The sequence below is a fragment of the Pempheris klunzingeri genome, chromosome 15 (assembly GCF_042242105.1).
Source record: "Pempheris klunzingeri isolate RE-2024b chromosome 15, fPemKlu1.hap1, whole genome shotgun sequence".
NCBI classification, from domain to species: domain Eukaryota; kingdom Metazoa; phylum Chordata; class Actinopteri; order Acropomatiformes; family Pempheridae; genus Pempheris; species Pempheris klunzingeri.
The window spans coordinates 6,906,064-6,928,882 of record NC_092026.1 but is presented as its reverse complement, the minus strand read 5'-3'; the positions used below and the strand labels follow the sequence as shown (position 1 = coordinate 6,928,882).

Genomic DNA, 22,819 nt, shown 5'->3' with positions numbered 1-22,819 from the left:
ACACACACACACACACACACACACACACACACACACACACACACACACACACACACACACACACACACACTGATTCCAGCATCTTTTTAAATATCCTTTCAACTTTAAGAGATATTGCAAGTTGCTATTCGAGTCTTGTCTCTGCCACTGGCTTCTTTTATCAAAGGGTGTGATTGTTATCGCGTCCACTATCTCATCTCCTCGGCCCAGATATCACTCATATCATAAAATCACAATTGATAAGGATGCATATTGCCTGAATGTGCTATCAGGGTTTGGGTCCAGGCGGGAACCTTCTCTGCACCAAGGACAGAAACCCTGGATTCCTCTGCTCGGTGCTTCAGCAGCGACTTTTTGCATTAGAATATTAGAATAAAAAAACGCAGCTGTTGCAACACTTTCTCCTCCTTTATGGAGCGTCTGCATCCTGGAAACAGCAGTGACAAGAATTTATACTTTAGGTTTTTTGTTTAAATGCTCGAACAAGGCCATTGGAGGGTTAATTGGTATTTAAGAGTTGTGCAGCCACAGTCAGGTTGCATGACCTAATGTGGGCCTCAAAATTCAGTTCAGAAATCCTTTAATCACATGTTTAGCATTTTATAACACGTGCACAGCAGATGGGAGCTGACATACCAGAGTATCTAAAATATCTTACAGCTAATTTTGGTCTTTTTAAGGGTTTTTAGAGTTGTTTTTTCCTCTTTTACTTCTTCAAATGATCTAATACAGCCTACATCCTAAATGAGCATTAGCTTTTATGGGTAATGAATTCTAATGAAAAGAAGGATTTTGAAGATTATTTGTTGATGCAGAATACTGTTAAGAATTAAGAGGATTTTATGAAGTTTCTGCTCACACTACACTGTGCGTACGGGATTATAAAGCTTATTTTAAAAAAGAGAAAGCTTGTGCAGTAGAGGAGCCTCACAGATCTGTTAGGAATGTCACACAAAAAATTAAGAGGAGTTCTTAAAAATGGCCAATTAATTTCTTAAAAATACAACAATTGCTCTCAAAGTATCCCGTTTGCCTCAGCTCCATTTGCACCAGTCCCCAGTTGCTTTTTGACATATTTTACGCACTCTTCTGACTAATGAGGATAATCGGGGGAATAAACTCCTGACTGACAAACACCTGCGATCATTTTCAAATCGGCTTTAATGATTTCAGATTCCCGCCTCTCTCTCCCTCTCTCTCCCTCCCTCCCTCTCTCCCTCTCTCTCCCCCTCTCTCTCTCTGAGGCGGAGTTTATCCCCTCTGCTCACCGTGTGAGCTCCGCACTTGTCAGTCGCAGCTCGCATGTGTGAGGGAGAGGACACATGCATGTCTGTAGGGAGGTAGGACACTTTGTAGCCTCGGCACTGCAGCTCTTTTGCACTATTTTCTGTAATCGGATGACAAAGAGGAAAATCGGAGGCGGAATTTAAATTGTTAGAGGATATTGACTGGAGTGGACTGGAGTTAGCCTGATGTGCAAGTAAGTAGGGATGCTGGCTTTATGTGACTGCTATGGTTGATTTGGTCATAGCTTTAATTGTAGGTAAAGAGGGCTGATGTGTGTTTTATTACCTGGTCATCACATTGATTGGTGCAGGCGCTGTTGTTTTGTGTTTCCCATCATTTTAAAGTGCAGCTGTGACATTACTGAAGGATGTTTGATGGGAACTTTGCTTGTCTATTAGGCCTGATGCGGTAGAATAATAACTCAAATCTGGCAGGTGTAAATCCACAACGATGACAAAAGGCAACCCCTGACGTTAAATATGATATAACTAAATGGTTTTGACAGGGCTGCGAAAGGACGGGGTGGTGTGTGTGTGTGTGTGTGTGTGTGTGTGTAGCCTGTAGCTACATGCACTGGTAGAGCTCTGCAAAACAAAATGCTGCTCTGGCACCAAACTAGTCACGGGGATACATGTGCAGCATGGCTTTGGCTCCACTGGGTTTAATCATGGTGGTGCCAGTAAAGTTACATTTCATGATGGGCCTCGTATGTCAGTCAATGTGTGTGTGCCAAACTAGTCATTGAGGCCAATACAACCTGTGTTTTAACTTCATTTAACCTCCATGTAGCCTGATGATAAATATATAGATTAATATATATATATATAAGCTTTGTGTGAGCAGCTTTGTTGCTCCTCTCTCTCCCTCTCTTTCTCTCTCAATGTGTGTGTGTGTGTGAGTGTGTGAGTGAGGGGCTCTGAGTGCAATGTGACCACGGACCACAGGCAGGCTCTCTCTCTCTCTCTCTCTCTCTCTCTCTCTCTTCTCTGGGTTTGTATCGGAGAGGCGGCCCCTTTAAGAGACGACGGCTTAGTTTGTGTCTTTGGTTATCTAGCTGTATGAGTTTTAATTTCATAAAGCTAGAGAACCGAAAGTACGAACTGACGCCGAGCACTTCGGAGACGGTGGGGTCCTCTCGCTCGGCATGGAGGAGGAGATGATGCCGGGGCGGCAGCAGCAGCAGCGGCAGAAGGAAGCAGGAGGGACGGATGCTGAGGGAGGCAGCACGCCGCGGCTGCCGATGAGGAGGAGGAGTGGTGGTGGTGGGATGGAGGGGAGGGTGAGGGGGTCTCCAGAAAGCCAGAAAACACCGTGATGGTTGTCCACCTCTTCTGCCCAGATGAGCCACCTGCGTGTCTGTGGGGTCGTCAGTGCTGCTGCTGAAAGGGTTCGTGTTTGGCGGTGATGCTGGGGCCTATTGAGAATCAATACATCGGCTGTGTCTTCAACTTTAGCCCCAAGGGAGTGTTGCACGTGGAGAAACGTGCATAAAAACACAGTGCGCGCTGTTGGGTACTTGTCATAACTGTGTGGGTGTTACAGCATTAATGCCTCGAGGGGTGAGACAGAATAGTTAAAGGGTCCATGTGATTGGTCAGAGAAGGAATCACGTGATGGCGTTGGAAGCAGCAGCAGCAGCATCAGATCGCTCTCTAAGATCTCACATGTGTCTTATGGTCATGTTAGCAGGCCTAGAAGTTGGTGAGCCTTCATTTAAGCCAGTAACTACTCTGTGTGAATTTATCCTGCAGAGCTGCACCCACTGCAGGAGCAGACTCCCTGACTCCTCTGATACTCAGTGTATTTCCTTTATGAGGGGTGCAGGCTAAGTGATGTCCCCTGGCAATAATTACCTTGACATTAGGAGTGTGATATATAATTGGATGCACATATACATCACTTGGTGCAAGACGAGGCTCTAGCAGGGCATGGACAGAGAGTACAGGACTGGACTACTGTGCGCTAACAGCACAGAAACTGTGTTTTTCCGTCCTTTCAGTGACGACAAGTGTGGGTTGTTTGGCTCTTGGCTACCCAACCAGAACCTGCAGGCTACAACACATCAAAATCCCATTGCATCAGTCATTTAGAGCAGAAGAGACCGGGCTGCACACGACCATCTTCATCCTATTTCGAACATGCTTTCATCACTGGAGCTGAATTCGAGTTAGACATGGCAGATATGTTCACATTTGTGTTTCGCTGGGTGGATTATTTTTGCGTTTGCCTGCTAGATAAGAACAAAATAGGACATCGGCTCAGAGTTTGATCTATTCTTAGAGCAGAATCAGCAAGCCTTGGAGATGACTGAATATCCCTGAAGTCCCAGCATGCTCTATTTAGACCATGACTGACAATATTTGATGTGCACCGTTAAACAAGAGAGCCTGGATGATGTGTGACTGTGTGTTGTTGACGTTTGTATATGAGAGCTGGTGAACAGTTAAAGCCAGTATATACAATTTGACCTCCATGTCCTCCATTTTAGGCTCATACAAAGAAAATTAGGGATTAAAATATTGTGGCATTGTGTAATCTCTATCTTGCTGCTCAGTTCCACTGTCACAGTTATGATAATTAGAATTTATACTTTTATTTGCTATACAACATTTTTCATGTTTAATCCTGTATTTCAGTAGCTTAGCAACTGGGATGCTGCCCACATGAAGCATGCGCCATACCATGGCTTTGTGGTACAGTTCCCCACTTAGTACGGCATTTTACATCATATTTTACAATTTTGCTTTTTGACAAACACTTTTATCGAGCTCGACTTATTGTTCATGCAACAGAAAATATATTTAACCTTGCAAAGATGCAAAATAATGAGAAGTGCACCAAACAAGTTTGGTGGAGTGCTATTAGCTGCAAGGCCAACAAAGCTACATTTATTTCCCCCTTATGTTTTCCTCCTCTGACTTGCAAGCTGCTCATTTATCCCCAAAATGTGTTGTTTTATTGAAATTAGAAAACCAGCTGTGATTCACATAAAGTGATTCTATTTTCTTTTGTCTTAAAAGGAAAATGACAAGAACATCAGCAACTTCGCATCAACTGACAATGAAACCAAACGGCCGCCAGACAGGACGAGGTGCAACGGTCAGCCTGCAGGTAAATAATTCAAATAACAACACATGCATGTAGAGAAGTCGTTCACCTGTGATTTGAGCAACAAAAGGAGCAAAAGGAGTTTGCTTATTTGGCCTAACACATTTTTAGTACAACAATAAGAACGTGGAGGTTCAGGTCAGACCTTAAGATGCTGGAGGCTTGCAGATAGTTTTGGTCCAGCAGAGTTTGGTTGATTGTTGTCCACATTCTGTAGAGCTGGTGGAGTTGGTTGTGTGTGTGTGGGTGTGAAAAAGACAAAGAAAGACTGAGCCTGAATTTTGAAATATTGAGGAATTTTTTATTTTGCATCAAGAATGATTTTTATAGTGTGCAGTGCTGTAGCAATCCTCACGTCTTATTCAAACGAAAAGGGGCATTAAGAGGGACATTTACTGCCAGTTTTATTCGCGCACAGTGTAAATGTCAGTTTTCTATCACTCGTGTATGTATCAGAATATATACATACAGTATGCAGCTGCAATAGACTGTAGCCTACAGCAACACAGTGTAAACGGTGTGATTTGAGCGAGTGAAGTGAGACCTCCATGTTGAATCCCATCATTCCTTTGAAGTATTAACATTTTCTACATTGTACGTCACCCCCCATCCTCCGCAAACACACAGCCAGACCCACACACACCTCTCTCTTTCACTCTCATACATTCAGCGTTTTATCCCTTTAAACACTATGATCCTATTTGTCAGGTAGAGTGTGTGGTAGGTGCAGGGGAGGTGGCCGTGTAATCTTTGCTGCGGTTCTTTATCCCGTTAGGAGAGCGCAGGCAAGGTTTGGACCTGCTCATGTGGAAAGAGTGTTTGGGTGGCTCTGTCCATTTTGGCCCTAATGCCTTGACGAGCCACCCTCCCCTTGTCCGAAGTCTCCTGATGATTGTGAGAAAAGTATCGATTTGCATAAAGGTACGGCACATGTATAATTTAGCAGCGGCAGCATTAAGTCAAAACGCTTGAAAATGCCGTAAATGGCAAGAGAAACCTATTATAACATGATCAGCATGGTGAGATGTTTTTGGTTTCACCCTCACATTGAAATTAAAATTCCCAATTCCAAAGCAGAAAATAAGAAATGAAAGCCCAGAAAATGTTATTTCAGTTATTTCAGCAAGATCGAAGCAGAAGCGTTCCCAGCTTTGAGGCTGTCGGTATGTTCCCTCCAATTCCACCTTAAATAGTCCAGCATTAGGAATTAAACAATAAGTACATATTGTTAGCAAGGTCAAATCTTCACGGTTCCACAACCTTGAAGCTCAATATAAAGCTCAGTTATTCAAATTTAGTATGGAGTTCTTTGAGTTGCCCAGATTTTCCCAAGCTTTATATTAGCATATGCAAGGACCGGTCTGTGCTGCTGTTTTCTAAAGTGGATGTAAATTATAACCTCAGTATTATACAGGCTGATAGGAGATAAATCTCTGCAGTAATGCATTGCAGCGAATGGGGGTGGGGTGGGGGGTGTTGTAGAGGGGTGTGTGTGTGTGTGTGTGTGTGTGTGTGTGTGTGTGTGTGTGTGTGTGTGTGTGTGTGTGTGAGAGGTACTGTACAATAGCCGGTGGCAGATGGAATACAGACCAGCAAAGCACTTGCTAATAGTCATGCTAAACTGTCTTTTCACTGGGTTTAGTTTCTCCAGATTTTCTGCCACATTTCTAGAAAAAAAAAAAAAAAATCAAAAGGGAGATGTATGAAAATGATTTTTTTTAAGGCAGCCGCAGCACTGGTGAAATAGTTTTGCAAGTGTGCACACATCGTTTTAAAACAAATATTAACACAGGGAGATTACGAAGTCGAAATTTGCACTTGTGCGGTCCAAAAGGCTGAGGGGCTTCAGGCCTCACGAGCAGAGTGGAGATCTCTTTGGAATCCCTATGCAAACTAGGGCTTGAATAATGAGATGTATTTATGAAGGGCTGGGAAGGGGGTCCTGCTTTTGAAAGCAAGTAGGCCGGAGTCTGAATGGGATGGAGGAGGAGGGGGGGGGGGTCGGACAAGGGGGAACGGGGGTGTGCGTAGAGGGGGTACAGGGGCCCCCAGCAGCCCGGGCCTCGGCCGAGGCAGCTGTGAAAAGGGGTCCCGTCTTTTTCCCACGCCCAGCAAGACGCGAAACACTGCCGCAGCCCGCTAGGGTCAAGTCCCATCGCTAATATATACACACATACATACACACGCATGCACACGCAGATAGAGGGAGAGATGTGTGTGTAAAAGTTGTGCAAATTAACAAGCTGTCTGGGAAGCTCTGTGACATGGGGACACCTGCTATTCTCCCAGAATGCTTTGCAATCTCATCAGGGGCCACTGGGCTTGATGGAAGAACAATTAGGTCATAACTTCAACTTGAACTTAAAAAATAGTTGAGCATTGAAAAGAGCCTGGATTATATATATATGTACATATATATATATATATATATTTCTTTTTTGCATTTTGAAACAGTTTACATAGTTCATTCTGTTCTTGTTAAATTTAAAAATGATCACTTTCAAAATAGTGTATGTGTTTTTTAAGCAAATTAATTGTTCATTTTTTTATGCCAGGATATAAAAATGTTGGAGACATTTCGTAGAAATAGTGCAATATTTTACTTCTGCATTTGATGTTGTTGTGTCCATTCACTCAGTTTGCAGAGACAAACTTGGCCTTGTGCTTGATCCAAGACCCTAACTGTCAACTTGGCATTGTCTGAGCACACACACACACACACACACACACACACACACACACACACACACACACACACACACACACACACACACACACACACACACACACACAGTTTCAGGACACACTGAGGAAATATTTAAACATAAAATGGAGGAGGGCAGAATTGAGGAAGATATGAAAACTATGGAGGAATGTTTTGTAGCTGAACCCTCAGTGTGACCTTCTGTCCCTCTCTGAATACAGAGTGCACAGAGCTGAAAGACAATGGCAACGTTTCAAACAGAGAATACTGATGTAGTTAGAGCCTTGCAACAATAATTAGCATGAAAAGAAAGAGCAAGGATCGACAAAAGCGCCACACATTTATTAAATTTATTTGTTGCAAGCCTGCTGTTCAGCCGAATCTCAGTGTTCCATATTTTTCAATTTGCTTGTTCCTGTTTAATTACCACTCATTTGGGTTGAAGACCTGCGTTTCTCATGCAGCTTTCTGAAATGCCGTCCATGTTGGCAGCTGCTCTTTTACTGCCTTCCCCGTGTAGCCGGTGTCACACCCATTCCTTCCCTCCATCTCTCTCTAGAAACTGGCACACCAATCAAATCGGCGCAGAACTCGGTTCCCTCCCCGCTCCCCGCTACAGCTGCATCAGACCTGCGGTGTCACACTAATTCAGTTCCCCCTGCCTGCTTGAGCTCCTTGCCTTAATTCCACACCACGAAAGACAAGCCTGCTATCTCTTTGAGTATATTAGCAGGCATCTTCTCTTCCCTTTCTCTCTCTTGCAGCGACTCCTTCTCCCTCCTTTCTCCTGCCTGTCCCTCCTTCTCTATCTCTTTCTCCCCTCCTCGTTATCATCTTCCCTCCTATTCAGATGAGTTTCAAATAGAGAGGGGGACCCTTCTAATTAGCTCTGTAAAGATGCTTTGTCGCGGTCAGTGTGGCCACCAGTGTGTGCATTGAGAGGGAATGTGTGACAGCTAGTGTTAGCATTGAGAAAGTGTGTATGGGCCCTTAATGAGGTTTGTTAGCTGAGTGTGTATCCTGCTGTTTGAATACACCCTCGGCAGCCTTTGAAGGAACAGAGAAGAAGAGAGCGAGGAGGAGAGAGTCTTTCAGCGTGCCAGGTTGTAGAATGCAAATGATGCATTATGCTCAGTGTGGTTTCCATTTGAACAGCAGATGAGAGGAGAATAATGCTTTACTTGCATGTTGTCCGTGAAAATTGTGGGAAATATACGGGGTTCATCGTGCTCATCAGACGTCGGGGGGATTTTCCTCGCCTCAGAAATTTGTAGTGACTCCAATAAACCCTCCGTGGATTAGTTCTCAACAGATGCAAGAGAAACAGGAGGTAGAAAACACGGTTTCCTAGGAAATATTAGTTCAAAATTCATCTGCTTTAGCATGAAAGGAGGTGACCGTAGCTCTAAAACACTTTTGGAAAGTCTAACAGTTTCCTGATGAATAGGAGGCCCGGTGCAGAATTCATCATTAGTGGTTATGAGTGAACGTGCATAAAAAAAGGAGTAGAAACCAGCTCACTACAGAAGAGCGGGCCTGCCATAACTCATTATTGTGCAGCTCAAGTATTAGAAAACCTACTGCTTGTTACAGAGTTTTATTTTCTTATTAAAGTCGAAAAGATTAGGACAAACATGTCGTACATTCAGAATTGGACAGTCGAAATGGTGGTTGAAAAAACTGGTGATCAACTGAGAGGAAGAGAGAATATTTTAGAACGTAGACAAAATGCAAAGGAGAGGTGGTGGTGGCGGAAGAATGAGGGAGATTAGAGATAGCTGGAAACAGATGAAAGCCAGAGGTGGAGGGAAGATGGAGAAAGAGAAAAAAAATGTTGGGAAATGAAGGATTGTATGGAGCCAAAGAGCCAACCTGCTGGGCCTGCCTGCTGCCTCCGAGATTGTAAACTGTCACTCAGGATGCAGACGGACGAGCAAGACAGACATCATTTGCCCATATTACCCTCTTCCACTGAAACTGGCGTCCGTGCGGCTCCTTCTACTCCCTTCTTTTTTCAATCCTCAAATCCATGTTTTTTTTTTTGTTTGCCGGTGCACATGCATGTAAATGACCTGTTTCCTCTATCTTCCTCCTCTCGCAGCTCCTCCTCCTACTTTCTTTCTGTCTCCGGGTCTCTTTTCTGTTGATAAAATGAGTCAGCTTGCAGTATAGTCTCCAATCTCATTGTTCGATGGTTCGTTGCCTCTCCATAGGAGGTAGAGAGTGTTTGGGCTCTTTCCCCTGTTTTACCAGTTTACCAGTGTAATCCTTTACACCGGCACAATGAGCTCTCACTCCAGCCACAGGATTCGATTAGGCTCCTAGAGAGACACAGGATCTCCATAAACATTTTCCAGCTAGTCCTACCCGTGCCCCCCCCCCTCACCGCCTATACCGCCTTGTGGCATCAAAGACAGCCAAACTGATAGCTTCCTTTATACATTTTAAGAAAACCCTCCCCTTTGCTTAGCCGGAGGAGATTTTCCCTTTCTGGAAAAGAAAGGTAGAATAAACGCTCACACGCTTTCATTACCAACAGCTTGTTAACACTGTCAGCTTCACTCCCAAACTGACTCCCAAAACACAAAACAGTGTTTCTTTACAGCCGCCGAGTATATAACAAGCAACTGTGAAGAAGCAAATGCTTGTTATACAGTCTTTGGAGGAACGCAAAAGATGTTTAAAAAATGCTGAAGTCATTGGAGGATGTGATTCCTGCTCTCTGCTGCAAACATGATGCCATTAAAGTGTGCAGATAAACTCCCTAATCTGTCATCTCGTGCTCATAGTGCATATCAAAGTCACAACTGGGTCTGTATTTCAGTGAAATCTTTGAAGCGTACAAAAGTAGACATACATTTTGGTAAGAGGAAAAGTTCCTTTCGCGGTTGAAAGAGCTCGGGAGTCGACCACACTTTAAACGCAGCGTTACCTAGTGTTAATATGTTACACCCCTCATTCCTTCATGTCTGCTGCAGCCAGCAACAACACGCAACAAGCATTTATTTTATTATTATTATTATTTTTTTTTTTTGTGTTTTGCCTTTTTTTGTTAGCGACAGAATTGTTTGAAATCATTCAATGTTTTTAATATTTTCTCCATCTGCTTCTTGAAATCGCTCATTCTCCATTTGAACCTTTTACTGAAAAAGCAGAACATGGTATCAAAAGACATTAAACACACTGACAACATTAAGCACGATGAGCTGATGTGCCAACCATCTAAATTAACTAGCCAACAAAGACAACTTGTTCAACCTATCAACCAGTCAGAAGCAGCAGCTGACTGAGGTCGTTATTGGCTCTTAAGTATTCTACAATTAAACGATGGCCGTTATTCTCAGTAAAATAAATACTACAAAATATCCATTATTTAAAGATATTTCTCTATTTTATGAATGTGGTCTTCAATAGTCATTAATGCCTTAATGCTACATCACTGTAAATGTGCCACTACAAGAGAACTGGCTAATTTTCAACGGTTGCCCTTCGGCCGAATGTTGAATTAGCAATAAGATCCAGATTAACCATATGTGCTGTACTGGCCGATGATGAATATCTTAAATGTTAGAATGATGATGATTAGACATTTTCTACTTATTATTTGGTAAATGTATTGTTATTGAATTAGTTTCTAAATGTTTAGGGATGCCTGATGCTGCTGCGATGTGTTTGTCAATGTCTCTCTGTTTTGTTCCTCAAGTCCAAAGCCATGGGTCACAGAGGCCTCCCTCCCTCCCTCAGACACAAACATATCCTTCTATCTCCTATCCGTCTCTTTCCTCCTGCCCCCCATCCATCCTTCCCTCTCCTCCCATCTTGATAATGCAGCTCCTTTCTTTATCGCCGGGTGGAGGGCTGCCCTGAAACAACATTGTCCCCTACGCCGGCTCCAGTGGGGGGCCCTATTGTGTGTGAAGGAATGGGGAGTTAACACCCATGTCTGAGCCCTCTCAATGGGGGCATTGTGTCTGAATCTTCCTCCGGCTCACCCAATCTCACCCCACGTCACTCTCCTGCACAGGCCAAGCCAGGGGCTACTCCGGGTGCTCCCCCTTTATATGTTGAAAACATGCACGCAACAGCCAACTCAGATTCACAAACAAACCCTCCCATAACCGACGGCTTTAATCGGCTACTTTCTGTGTCTTATTAATTTTCCAGCCAACCACAATGAGCTGAATATGTCTTTGCTGCTGGTTTTGACAAAAATGGGGGCAACTGAGGGAGGCCCCTGCAACTCGTTTTTCTTATAGAAAAGAACAAAGCGACACATAAAGGACTACATTGTATTAGCATGATAACAGGATTCAGACTGCTTTCAGAATATTTCAAAATGTACGCCAGTGAAGGAGTCCATGCAAATTATTCATTTAGTATCAAAACCGTTATGATGCGCCTCGTTTTATTTGTGCCAGTCATGAGACACGGTCAGAAATGACTAAACATAATGAATGTCATTAATAATTCTCTGACAGTTATGGGTAATGATTTTAATGTGAATGATTTACATTTCTAGAAATACCTTTAAAAAATATGAACAGGGATGGATGTGTCTGTGTTTCATACAGAATGGTGAGCATTTTATTTGTTTCTGTATAGCAGCGAGTGCCTTGGGGCAGGTTACAAAAGAGCAAGTTGGCGTTTTCTTCCCACATATTTTTAATCAAAGTGTTAGTGTTTACATTTGCATTTGCATTGAGCAGAGGGATGCTGAATGCCAAAGGTGAGATTTTGAAAAACACTCTATTTTCCTTTTTTCAGATGGAAACAAGGGTGGGTGGTTGGAAGGCTGGATAAAGGCTGGTAGATGACTGAACTCAGAGACCCAGCGCAGCTCATCATCATTGCCATGGGCTCTCGTCTTCCTCCTCTCCTCCTGTGGCCCGTACCTCCATCCAGGGGTCCAGCAGAGCCAGTGAAGCCCAGACGGGGAGCTAGTGAGTGGGCTGGGAAGGATGGAGAAGGTCCCTGAAGGCTAGAAGCACCTCTGGAGCTACCAGCATGCAGGAGAAATCAATATGAAACACAGAGCCTGCACAGCTCTGAGTGGGGTTTCCTGTGTTAGTCTGTGCCCTAGGGGCCCACAGACCTCCAAAGGACAGGCCCTGCTTGGCCCTCTCAGCTGCAGCCCCGGCTCCTCAGACTGGACCTCAGTCCTGATCTCCGCTGGCTGTGTGTGGTTCTGCTGAAGGGTATCTCTGCCCAAATAATACCCAATACGCAGAATGTTCAGAGACCGCCGAGAGGGATATTCCTTTCTCTTGATTTTTCCTCCTTTCATAAGATTGACATATCCTCCACCTTCTGCCTCTGGCTGTTTAAAACCCAGTTTGGGAGTTCTGCTTTTGACTCATTCTCCATCCTCAACTCGCCCGCTGTTTATTCCCCAACCAGTTTTTACATTTGACAAAGAGACAGTACGATCTTTATTTTCTCTTCCACTCTTGGCTTGCTGTTACTATGGTGAGCTGTAGACATGTGTCTGTTAAAACCAGAAACACTGGCACACGAAGTATGATCATCTTTTTTTTTTCTCCATGATGTCAGTTATTGAATCCCAGACTGTTTAAAAAAACTGACTGAACAGCAAAGAGGGCAGAAGATCACAGGGTAGAGAGCTTCTCACCTTGTAGTGGAGATGGTAAAATGGCAAGTATCTCTCTTCAGCACTCCACATTTTCCACTCTATGAACAGCTCTCAATGTGCTCTCTTTACCTCATACATTACCTAAAAGTGTATGCGTGTATGTGTGTATGTGTGCATGTGTGTATGTGTGCATGTGTGCATGTGTGCATGTGTGCATGTGTGCATGTGTGTGTGTGTGTGTGTGTGTGAGAGAGAGACTTGGCACCCTATTTGGTTCAGAGGGGCTAATTTTAGGATGTTGATTGCAGCTGTAAAAGATGTTTCTTTAACTCTTAGAAATGACAAATTAATTGAGATGTTTTTGTAAAGCCTGTTGAATTATAAGATGTCACTCAAATCTGAACATTTTGATCTGTATGAGGTAACAACTCTCTGCCCGTACCTTTTCCACAACAGAGAGCTCTGTTTGTGTGTATGACTGGACTGTATATGCTTGGCAGCGAGCAGCAGCAGTGTGCACCCACAGCTCACAAACTGCTGCCGTCGTCACAGCAATGCAGTGTGGTTGTTTCCATCCAGATGGGCACAGCTTCAGACAAAATGGCCGCCAGTCTTTCCCTCTGCCAAAGATGGCGGGCGCATCACTGTTGTCTGCCATCTGTGCATCCGTTAACTGTTGTCGAATGCAAATCGAGGCTAATTGCATTTGCATAACCTCCAACCATCATATCGTTGGCATGAGCCGATAATTGCTCCTATGAACGCGACGCAGCGGCAAGCAAGCAGACCTGAAGTGATGTTTTAAAATGGATTTGGTGCCGTTTGTTTTTCTTTGGGTTGCAAGTACTCGGACCCCGAATTGCGTTTGATAGGTGTTCGATGCAAGTGAGATAAAGAGTCTGGTCCTACTGTGCCATATGGCATGTTAGCATGTGATTCCCTCGCATGCAAATGTGACACTGTACAAAAGATTAAGCTGAGGCTTTTTTCAAATCAGATAGCGCTCTGTCACGCATGCACACTCACACAAGTTTTTTACACACAGACATACATAATGCACCGACGAAAGCATTACGCAGACTCTAATTAAAAAGGGATCCATAGGCCCAACAAACTCCAGACAGACAGACCATAATAGTCTCATTTTCATGCACATTGGTGTCTGGTTACCATGGCACTGAACAAATCGTGGGGTGACTGATTTTTGCGAGAGAAGGGCTGCACATGAAACATATAAATAGGTGGCATAACGAAAAAATTGCCTGCCGAAGAACACTGAATTGTAGCTTTGAAGTATCATAACAGTGCTATTTCCCAAGAATACACCAGTCAGAGGAAAATGAGAGCTGAAGTGCTTGTCATCTGTCTGAGACTTTGGAATAACCTGAAAAATATTCAACACGCGGATCTCATAACTTGGCATAATAACATTGGGAGCTGTTTATGTAGTCAGAGAAGTGAAGCGTTGTATAAATGAATATCTCATGTTTCTGCATATCGGCACTGTGTCATTTTGTGGTCGCATTTGATTGAGCAGGTCTTGTTTTTGGGGCGTTAATTCATGCGATGAGAGTCGTCTGAGCGGCTGAGTAACAATGCAGCAGTTCGTATTTGCATTTGCCCATCAAGGCAGCTGCTGTGCTGTACAGTTAGGTCTACTGTGGGCAGCAAAATGGCGGTCACGCGAATCATGGGGTCTGTCTGCTGGTCGTGGGAGCTGAGGAGAGGAGAGAGGGGAGGAGGGGGGGGGGCGAGGATTTTGGGGCGTCTGGTTCGAGAGAGAGAGGGTTGCGGGGTCTAGACTGAGGGGTGGGGGGGGGGGGGGTCGCTCGTGAGGGGAAGATGGAGTGGGGGGTGCTAGTGGAGAGGTTATTATTTGAGAAGGGGGGAGTTGTCTGGTTTTAGGAGGAACAATTAATGAGGGACTAGAGGGGGGGGGGTTAGTTTGTCTGCATTTGTGAACATGTGTCTGTGTCTCGTCGATTTGCATAGAGCGATGAGGGCGTCCATATGCTGTGTGGCGAGGGAAATTCAGTCACAGTCTTTTGCACGCCTCCCAAGGTCTCTCTCACACATGATCTGAACTAAAACCCTCTGAGTGTTGCACCCGTCCACATCTGACACTCACATTATCTGTCAGAGAGCAGGACCACGCTCTACCCCATTTCTCTCAATAATGTTTTAACACAATAACACTCCTACTATACTGAAGCCTCGTGTTAGTCGCATCACTGTTTCTGTCCATTACACCGGCCAATGAGGAGACGCGAAGCTGCTCTCAGCCAATGGCAATCTGTAAAGAATCAGGAAGAGGAAGGAAAGGTGAAGAGAGTCATGAGTTTACCCTTGATGTGCCGGCGGGGAAGAGATAATCAACAACACAGCTTCGGCGGGAAGGAATCGGAGAGAGAATAGTACAAGACTAGTGAGAAGGGGAGGAACGAGATGAGAGCATTATTTTGTGATAGCTTTCCAGCCATAACTCAGTTGGGAAGCACAAAAATGGGAAACAAAGCATTGTTCATGAGAAACAAAAATGTTGACCGTGTTACATTTTCTTTGTGCGGCAGTCAGACGTAGACATCGTAGAATATTTACAGATCAATTTGAAGGAGAGGCAGGGAAATAAAAGCCTCCCCGCCACTGAAAAGGGATCAAGTCATGAGGATGAGGTGGTCGTCATGAGACCCAAAAAAAGTCAGACAGCCAGACACAGACACAATGCAGATCTCCATAATGTCCCGTATGAATACTGCTGTGTGTAAAGCGTGGTCGTCTCCCGAGCTGGAGGTCTGAGCTCGGAGCGTGGGAATGTTAAGAGAACATATGCAGAACAGTTGGGTGCAGGCGAGACAGCCCTGCTAGCATGAATGCTGTTGTAGCAGGTGAAAGAGGACCCTAGAGTTCATGGGTCAAGGCCAGTGCAGGGGTTGTCTGGCTCATGAGTGTGTGTGTGTGTGTGTGTGTGTGTGTGTGTGTGTGTGTGTGTGTGTGTGTGTGTGTGTGTGTGTGTGTGTGTGTGTGTGTGTGTGTAGGGCCACTTTGGTTGTCGTCTGGGTCTTGTAGGATGCTAATGAAGTTGCCAGGCTGTTTGATAAGCACTGCTGTCTATTGTTAGCTCAGTCTGGTTGTTCAGAGAGGACTAGACTGGGTGTCGACTCGGACAAGAGCTCCTTCATCATCTCGTAGTCGCAGCAGAGTAGCAGACAGGCAGATAGACAGGCAGCCTAAAATCAGACCTCCCCTGCTGAAAGTGTGATTGTGTTGTCTGGAAGCCTTTTCTCCCCACACCTCTGCTTTCTGTGACATTTTATTCTCTGAGTGACACGTTGGTTTCGGGCTCTCCAGTGTGGTGGCTGTCTTTGTTTCTCTCTAGATTGATGGCAGCTTTGTACCAAGACTCCACATTACCACGATGGAGGAAATTGTCACAAGTGCACTGGTTTAGAGCGCATATTCAGATGCCAGATTTACAGCTTCAGCCGCTGTAGTTTCTGTCAAATCAAACTTGAAAACCTATTCAATGGTTTTGTCATAACTTTGAGACCTTTGCCATCTTTAGGCATAAATCTAGTGATATGCTATATTTTACTCATGTCAGCAAATCCCACCAAATTGGGTGGCTTTTCATTGCAATGAACACGGGCACTGTGGTGTATTTTAATTCAATACATTTACTGTCCTGCTGCTGTAAATACCTATTAGGACGCTAAACGCGTATTAGTCTGCAGCTGAAAATAGTAACCCCAGAAATGCTATGTTGCAATATTCCTGTATGAGTAACCTTTGCTAAAACTTCAGCGCTCAGTTGTTGTAGGAGATCACTTAGCCTTTCTAAATAACTAAACTATACATTTGTGACTAATTTGTCATAGATGTATCGTGAAGCTCTCATCTTTGGGATGAACAAATGGGCTTGGGGCATCAGTGCCACACTGCTGAGAGAGGTCAGAAACCAACTGCATTGTTAGTTTGGGTCTTTTCATGTGATTGGTTGGCAATAAGAAAAATATAGAATAATACCAACCTTATAATTTAAACATACAGTATTTGAACAGGTTTTTTTTTACCAGGCCAGAGGCAGCCATGTTTGTTTCCTGTCATTAGATTGTGTCCAGTTTCCTGAGCAGGATCATGCATGTTAACGATTTCGTTTTGACACCTCGTATAGTCGTGAAGAGCAGCATGCGTAAAGGTGCATTACTTATGGTGTCCCTTTAAGAGAGAAAGCATTACCTCATCAGGAGCCGTGTAAAGGAAGGAAGTGACTGAATGGGTGAAGGAGCGCAGTGCTAACTCTCTCCACTCCTTTATGCCTGTGGGTGCAGGCTTCATTAGCTCTACAGAAAGGGACAGCTCCCTCCCAGTCCCCTCAATAGACCCATAGACCTGTCTCCCTGGCACAGGCACTGGCTCAGTGGGGAGGGTGTGTGTGTGCGTGTGCGTGTGTGTGTGCGTATGTGTTTGTGCCTGCGGTACGCGTGCACGTTTGTAGGTGTGTTCCCGAACCATTCACACACCACCAGACCTCATAGTTTCTCACTCATGCCTAAAGGAAGCTTGGCATTGACACTTTTTTGAGACTCTCTCTCGCACTCTCTTTGTCCTGCATTCTCTCGTTTTCTCTCACATGCTTTCCATTATTCTCCATTTCACAATTTTTCCTCATTGTGTTCTCTCTTTCAGTCGCTTTATCTTTTTATGTCTCAGATCTCTCACAGAAGTGGACGTTCAGTAGAGGACCATATGCTGTACAGGGCTCAGGCTGTTGTACTCTGCAGCAGATTTGCTTTTTACACTTATCTTCCCGGTTCTGATAATTCTCCACATCACAGACTTTGTATAAGGCCTATAAATACCACTCCATAACCTATTTTTGACATTAAGAAGGCTTTACAATTCAGCGCCTATTTTAAGAATAATGTGCTCTTAAAAGTTGAGTTTCACCATCATTGAAATGGCTATTTTTTCCACTATAACTGCATCTGCAATGATTACTTTTTGAATTAACTTTGACAGCTAACCAGGAGACAGACTGAGCTCACAACATGCAGTGGTGAAGAATTTACTCTTCATTTTTCTGATAACTGAGGGCATAAGTAACCAACCAAATCTAAAACTCTTATACCATTTTCTTTGTTCAGTATAAAATATTTTTGCTGTCATGAAAGCCCTTTCTGCTGGTCACAACGCTTAAAGCAGTCAGTGAACTTGGCGTGATCTAACTGAAATAGATACACAGAGATGCGGTGAAGATGATGGGAGACTGTTCCTCACAACCCTGCCATGGTGCCTCTGTTTCCCATCAGGCACCGTGTGCAGGCAGCTATTCAGGGTCCTCGTCTAGTGAGGGGGAGGAGACGCGTATATAGGCAAAGGTGCTGGACAGTGGCGGGCTAGCTGAGATCATTAGCATGGGCAGCCGCCATCGCGTGCTCTGCTCATTGTTGTAGTGCTGCATTAATGAGCCCAGCGTGCATCAGACAATCTGTTCATGATGCACACATGTGCACACACACTCCCGCCGATCATCAGTTGTCCTTTAATCATTGATTTCCAGTCGAGGCCGTGTCATATCTCTGGGGGTTGAAAACTTGGGTGAAAGTAGAGTGAGGAAAACTTTGTTATACCCGCGGAGAAATGCAAGCTTTGACTCAGAAATAGAAGTCTTGATAGTGAAAAGGAGGGAGAGAGAGAGAGAGAGAGAGAGAGAGAGGCTGACAGAGAGCGAGGAATGAGAGTACAATACTGTGGCCTGGTTTGTGGTTCCAGAGGGATAGAGACACTTTCGCATTTCCCCTGCAAAACGAGATAGGATGAGCTCTTTTAACACACACACATACACACACACACACACACACACGCATACGTATACGTATACACAAATCTATATGCGCACACGCACACCTTGTTCCCTCGTTCTAAGTGAGCCAGGACTAGATTCATGCGGCTTTGTTGTTGAGGCAGCAGGAAAACTTATTGCCCCAGATTTAAGCGAAACCTCCTTCACACATGCAGCTGTTAACTGTTACCACGCTTCAGCTGAATTTTGAGTCCAAAAACAATTTTAATCCTGATTTATTTTGTCCTTTTGTCTTTTCTGCATCACTTCTTACTGCAAATATCCACTAAACTGCGTGTATGTATGTAACAGACAGCCTGACCTCTGACCTTGTCCTGCTGTGAAGCTTTCATTCCCATAGGCTGGGGGCTGTGGTCGTCTGCGCACGCACACACACACACACACACACACACACACACACACACTGTTGGCTCTATTGGTATAGCTGTCGCTCGGCCACCCATTCAGGGCTCAGTCACGGCCACTTAGAGCGCAGCAGACTCAGGGATTCAGACGAGCTGTGATCCAATGACATGTATTTATAATGAGGGGGCTGTGGGGACGTCTTTGTTGGACGGACACAATGTCAGCATAAGGGTGTGTGTGCGTTGGGGAGGGGGGGTTAAATACAGAAAGAAGGGAAGTGGAGGGAGAGTCCGGTAGACCCCCCCCCACACACACACACACACACACTCCTCATGGATACAAATTCTGGCCTTTTCTGTGTCTATTTACACCTCTCCTACTTTTCCAGCTCACACTTTCTCTGTCGTGATTTCTTGATCCGTAGAAAAAGAGTTACCTCGTTACCATGAGAATATCATCTAAAGGCTGAGCTTGTTGAGTGGACGAGACAGTCTGTTCTCCATGTTGGATCGGTTACAATAGTTAAAACCAGAGCTTGTTGGGACAAGTAAAAGTCCCCTTGAAGCAAGTTTAAAGGCTTTGCTGCAACTCCAAGTCACGTCACGAGTCTTTATAAGAACACTGATCAGGCCAAGATGCTGTGTATTAAAATGACACAGCATTTAAACATTTTCCTGTCAAATCTGCTGATCTGTTGGTGTTTTATATAAACAGAACCTGTCTGTGATGTCTTCATTTTTTATTCTGTTTCGTAAACCTTTGAGTTTTATTGTGAAGTTCCATGCGAAGCCACGACTTGTGGGAGTTTCACAGCAGTCAAGTCAAAGTGGAAATCTCAAGTCTAAAGCTCTGATTAAAATACATTTTGGATCAATCGAGGACATCACAACTAGAACATGTAGCACAGCTGCATTAAATCATGCTTTATTCACCAGACGTGTTCGGCCATCTTGACTTTTTCAGGGTGATATCTTCCTTATAAACAGTCAAATATCAGTCATGTGACTTCTACATCACCATAGATACTGAGTATACAAAAACAACATTGCCACCATCTTTTTAAAACAGCTTTTAGGAGGCAAGACAGCTGAAAAGGTTTGGTGAATAAAGCACAGAGAAGAGTTTTAATTTTGATAGATCTGTGTGTGTGTGTGTGTGTGTGTGTGTGTGTGTGTGTGTTCTAAATATTAGAAATTGCTCAGTATTGGACAACAAATATGTTTTTTTGTGTGGAGGAGACAAAGATCCTCTCTGGTTTTCCAAAAGATGTTATTTTAGGATTACATGACAGTGTAAAGAGGAGGGAAGCAGAAAAGACAGAAGGCAGAAAAGGAGTAATGTGCCAAAATAAGTCGTGTTGGAAATGGTCCATCCGTTTCCTCTGACCTGTATCTGTGTGTCTTTCTCTGGCTCATAATCTTATTTTGGTTGCACTTGCATCATTTTAACAGTCACTATAATCTTGGTGAGGTTCCAACCTTCACTCCTACTTTTAATGAAATAGGAAACGGAAGTATTTAACAGCGTTACACTCTTCAAAAAAATGCATGTGTGGACCCCGTACTGTAGCCCCCCCCCCCCCTGCGTGTATTAGCCAGTTGTTGGGACAGCGTGGGCAGGGGAAGAGCCCTGGAGAGCCCTTCAGGCTCGGGAAGGCACCTCATAATTACCCAATGTCTGAAACACTGCATCTATCCAGGGACTGTGGTCCAGCTCTGATCTCCTCAATCACAGCCTCCTCCTTCTCACAACCCACACACACCTTCGTTTTTACTGTCTGTACCGTTTGGGCATTTATAGAATATAAGAAATTGGCTTTAAAAGCCTACGATCCTGAAGTCATTTGAGGTTTTCTGGAAGGTTTTGATGAATAATACAAAGGCAGCAGGTCTGTCCTCTTGTCACTGGTTTTCATTTATAATTGTGATTAAAGTCTGGACGAATTAGGATTAAATGCCTTATCTCTGCTGGTCGGATCCTTATCTTGTTCAGGCATGACGGTGCAAAACCAGACAGCAGAAGTGTGTCTGGTTGGTGTGTGTCTATGTGTGTGTGTGTGTGTGTGTGTGTGTCTTTTCCCTCGGGTGTAACTATGGGGTCCCCTGCTGACTGTGTGTCCGCTTGATGCTCCAGACTTTAGAGGTCAGAGGTGGACGAGTGTAGACTCAAACACAGACAGATATTGGTAGTCATGAGGAGGGAGTCCCTCCTCTATCTCTACTCTGCCCCCCCCTCCCCTTTTTTTTTCTGTTTTAGTCTGAAACTGCTGTGTCAGTCCTGTGAGGTGACACACAGGCATGATCATCCACTATGAAACCTCAGGTGTAGATACATCTCAGGCAGTCTCATCTCATCTCTATCTCTTATGATCCTGGCTGTACAAAATATGACAATTTTGTTGTTTTTCTGTTTTTATTCTCACTAATCTTCTCTGCCTTTCTTCTTCTCTGCAGATTGGCGATTGGCTGAGCAACTTTTGACAGAAAGAAAAGGATGTGGGGCCTGATTGGACCGGACCAATTTAGCTATTTTTGTCGATTTTCTGTTGGACAATTAAACCTCTGAGACACACATTTTGTGATGGACAGTCAAGACTTTGCCTCTGAATTCTGAACACACACGTAATGCCGAAGAACTAAATCTGGACCAAATCCAAGAAAATTACACTAACAAAGAGAGATTTTTGTGACCAGATCCAAATTTCCTTTTGCACCAGCTGAGCCTTGATATGTGTTTTTACTGTTAAACATCAAAAGTGTTATGTGGGTTAAAAATATTCAAATGTATAATTAACCTAAATATATTTGTCTAAATATATTAATGATGAAGTGACTGTAATTGTTCAGTACATCCATCCATGTTTAACTGCTGTAACTGATTCTGTCGTGAGCTGCTGAGAATTTTTCCTGAGTCGTTTTGGTGTTTTTTGTTTTTATACTTAAAGTCGAAGCTCTCTGTCTTGATGACAAAGTTGATTCAGTTGGGAAAAAAAAACCCCGGAGGTATTTTCCCACTGAGTGTCATTTGAATTTGAGTTGCTGTAAAACTTATTGTGTGTGTGTGTGTGTGTGTGTGTGTATTGTGTAAATATGTGTGTGGTCAATAAAAAGAAAAGGTTGACTTTGACATTTTTCTCTTCTCAATTCATTCAGTTTTCAAACTAAACATGATTTCAGTAAACACTCCTGACTTTGACACAACGCTCTCTCCTTCATAATTCAATCAGACAAAAAGTTTATTACTGTATCATTTATAAAGCTGCCTCTATTAAATTAATGCCGGTCTAACAGAGTAATTTAGTCATGGAAACTGTAAACTGGGGAAATTGTTTAATTACGTACAAATAAACACTACTAAGACTTCTGTTACATAATGGACGTCTTTGAATGGATTCTTTTTTTCTTTTTGAGTTTCTTCCAGGTTTCAGACTGGAAATAAAGAACTGATTGTTCGTCTATAGGCCCAATGCCAGCTAACTAAGCTACAGGCCGGACTCCTAACAGAAGGCTAATTAATATAAAATGCCTCTTGTTTTTATATTGAATAGGCTAAAGCTCTGTTCTATTTTCATTTTATCAGATTTGACACAAGCCTTTTTTCAATCTAAAATAAATGCTGTATTTATTTATTTTTGAAGCTTAACTTGATGGATAAATTTAGGCCTGTATGAAACTATCCTCAGGCCTACAGCACAGGAGGGCTTGTAGAATTTTACACTTTGTATTATCAATAAAAGAAAAAAGAATGGTTTGGTTGGTTTTTTTTAAATGAAGCAACAATCTGGTTTTATAGCTTTCAACTCAAATCATTCCTGACAGGGTGAAAAGCCAACATTTTACTTTGTGGCACAGTTAGAAAAGCACATGTATTTTTTCATCAAGCTAAAATAGGCAGATGTTATATTTTCTAATCAGTTTTTTCT

General features: G+C 43.6%; 1 protein-coding gene across 1 annotated transcript in view; it reads left to right on the top strand.

Annotated features, from left to right (window-relative positions):
• The window catches only part of tm6sf2a (transmembrane 6 superfamily member 2a), a 112,218-nt gene that overhangs the window by 70,691 nt on the left and 18,708 nt on the right, over positions 1 to 22,819 (top strand). The gene's annotated exons all lie outside the window — the stretch shown is intronic.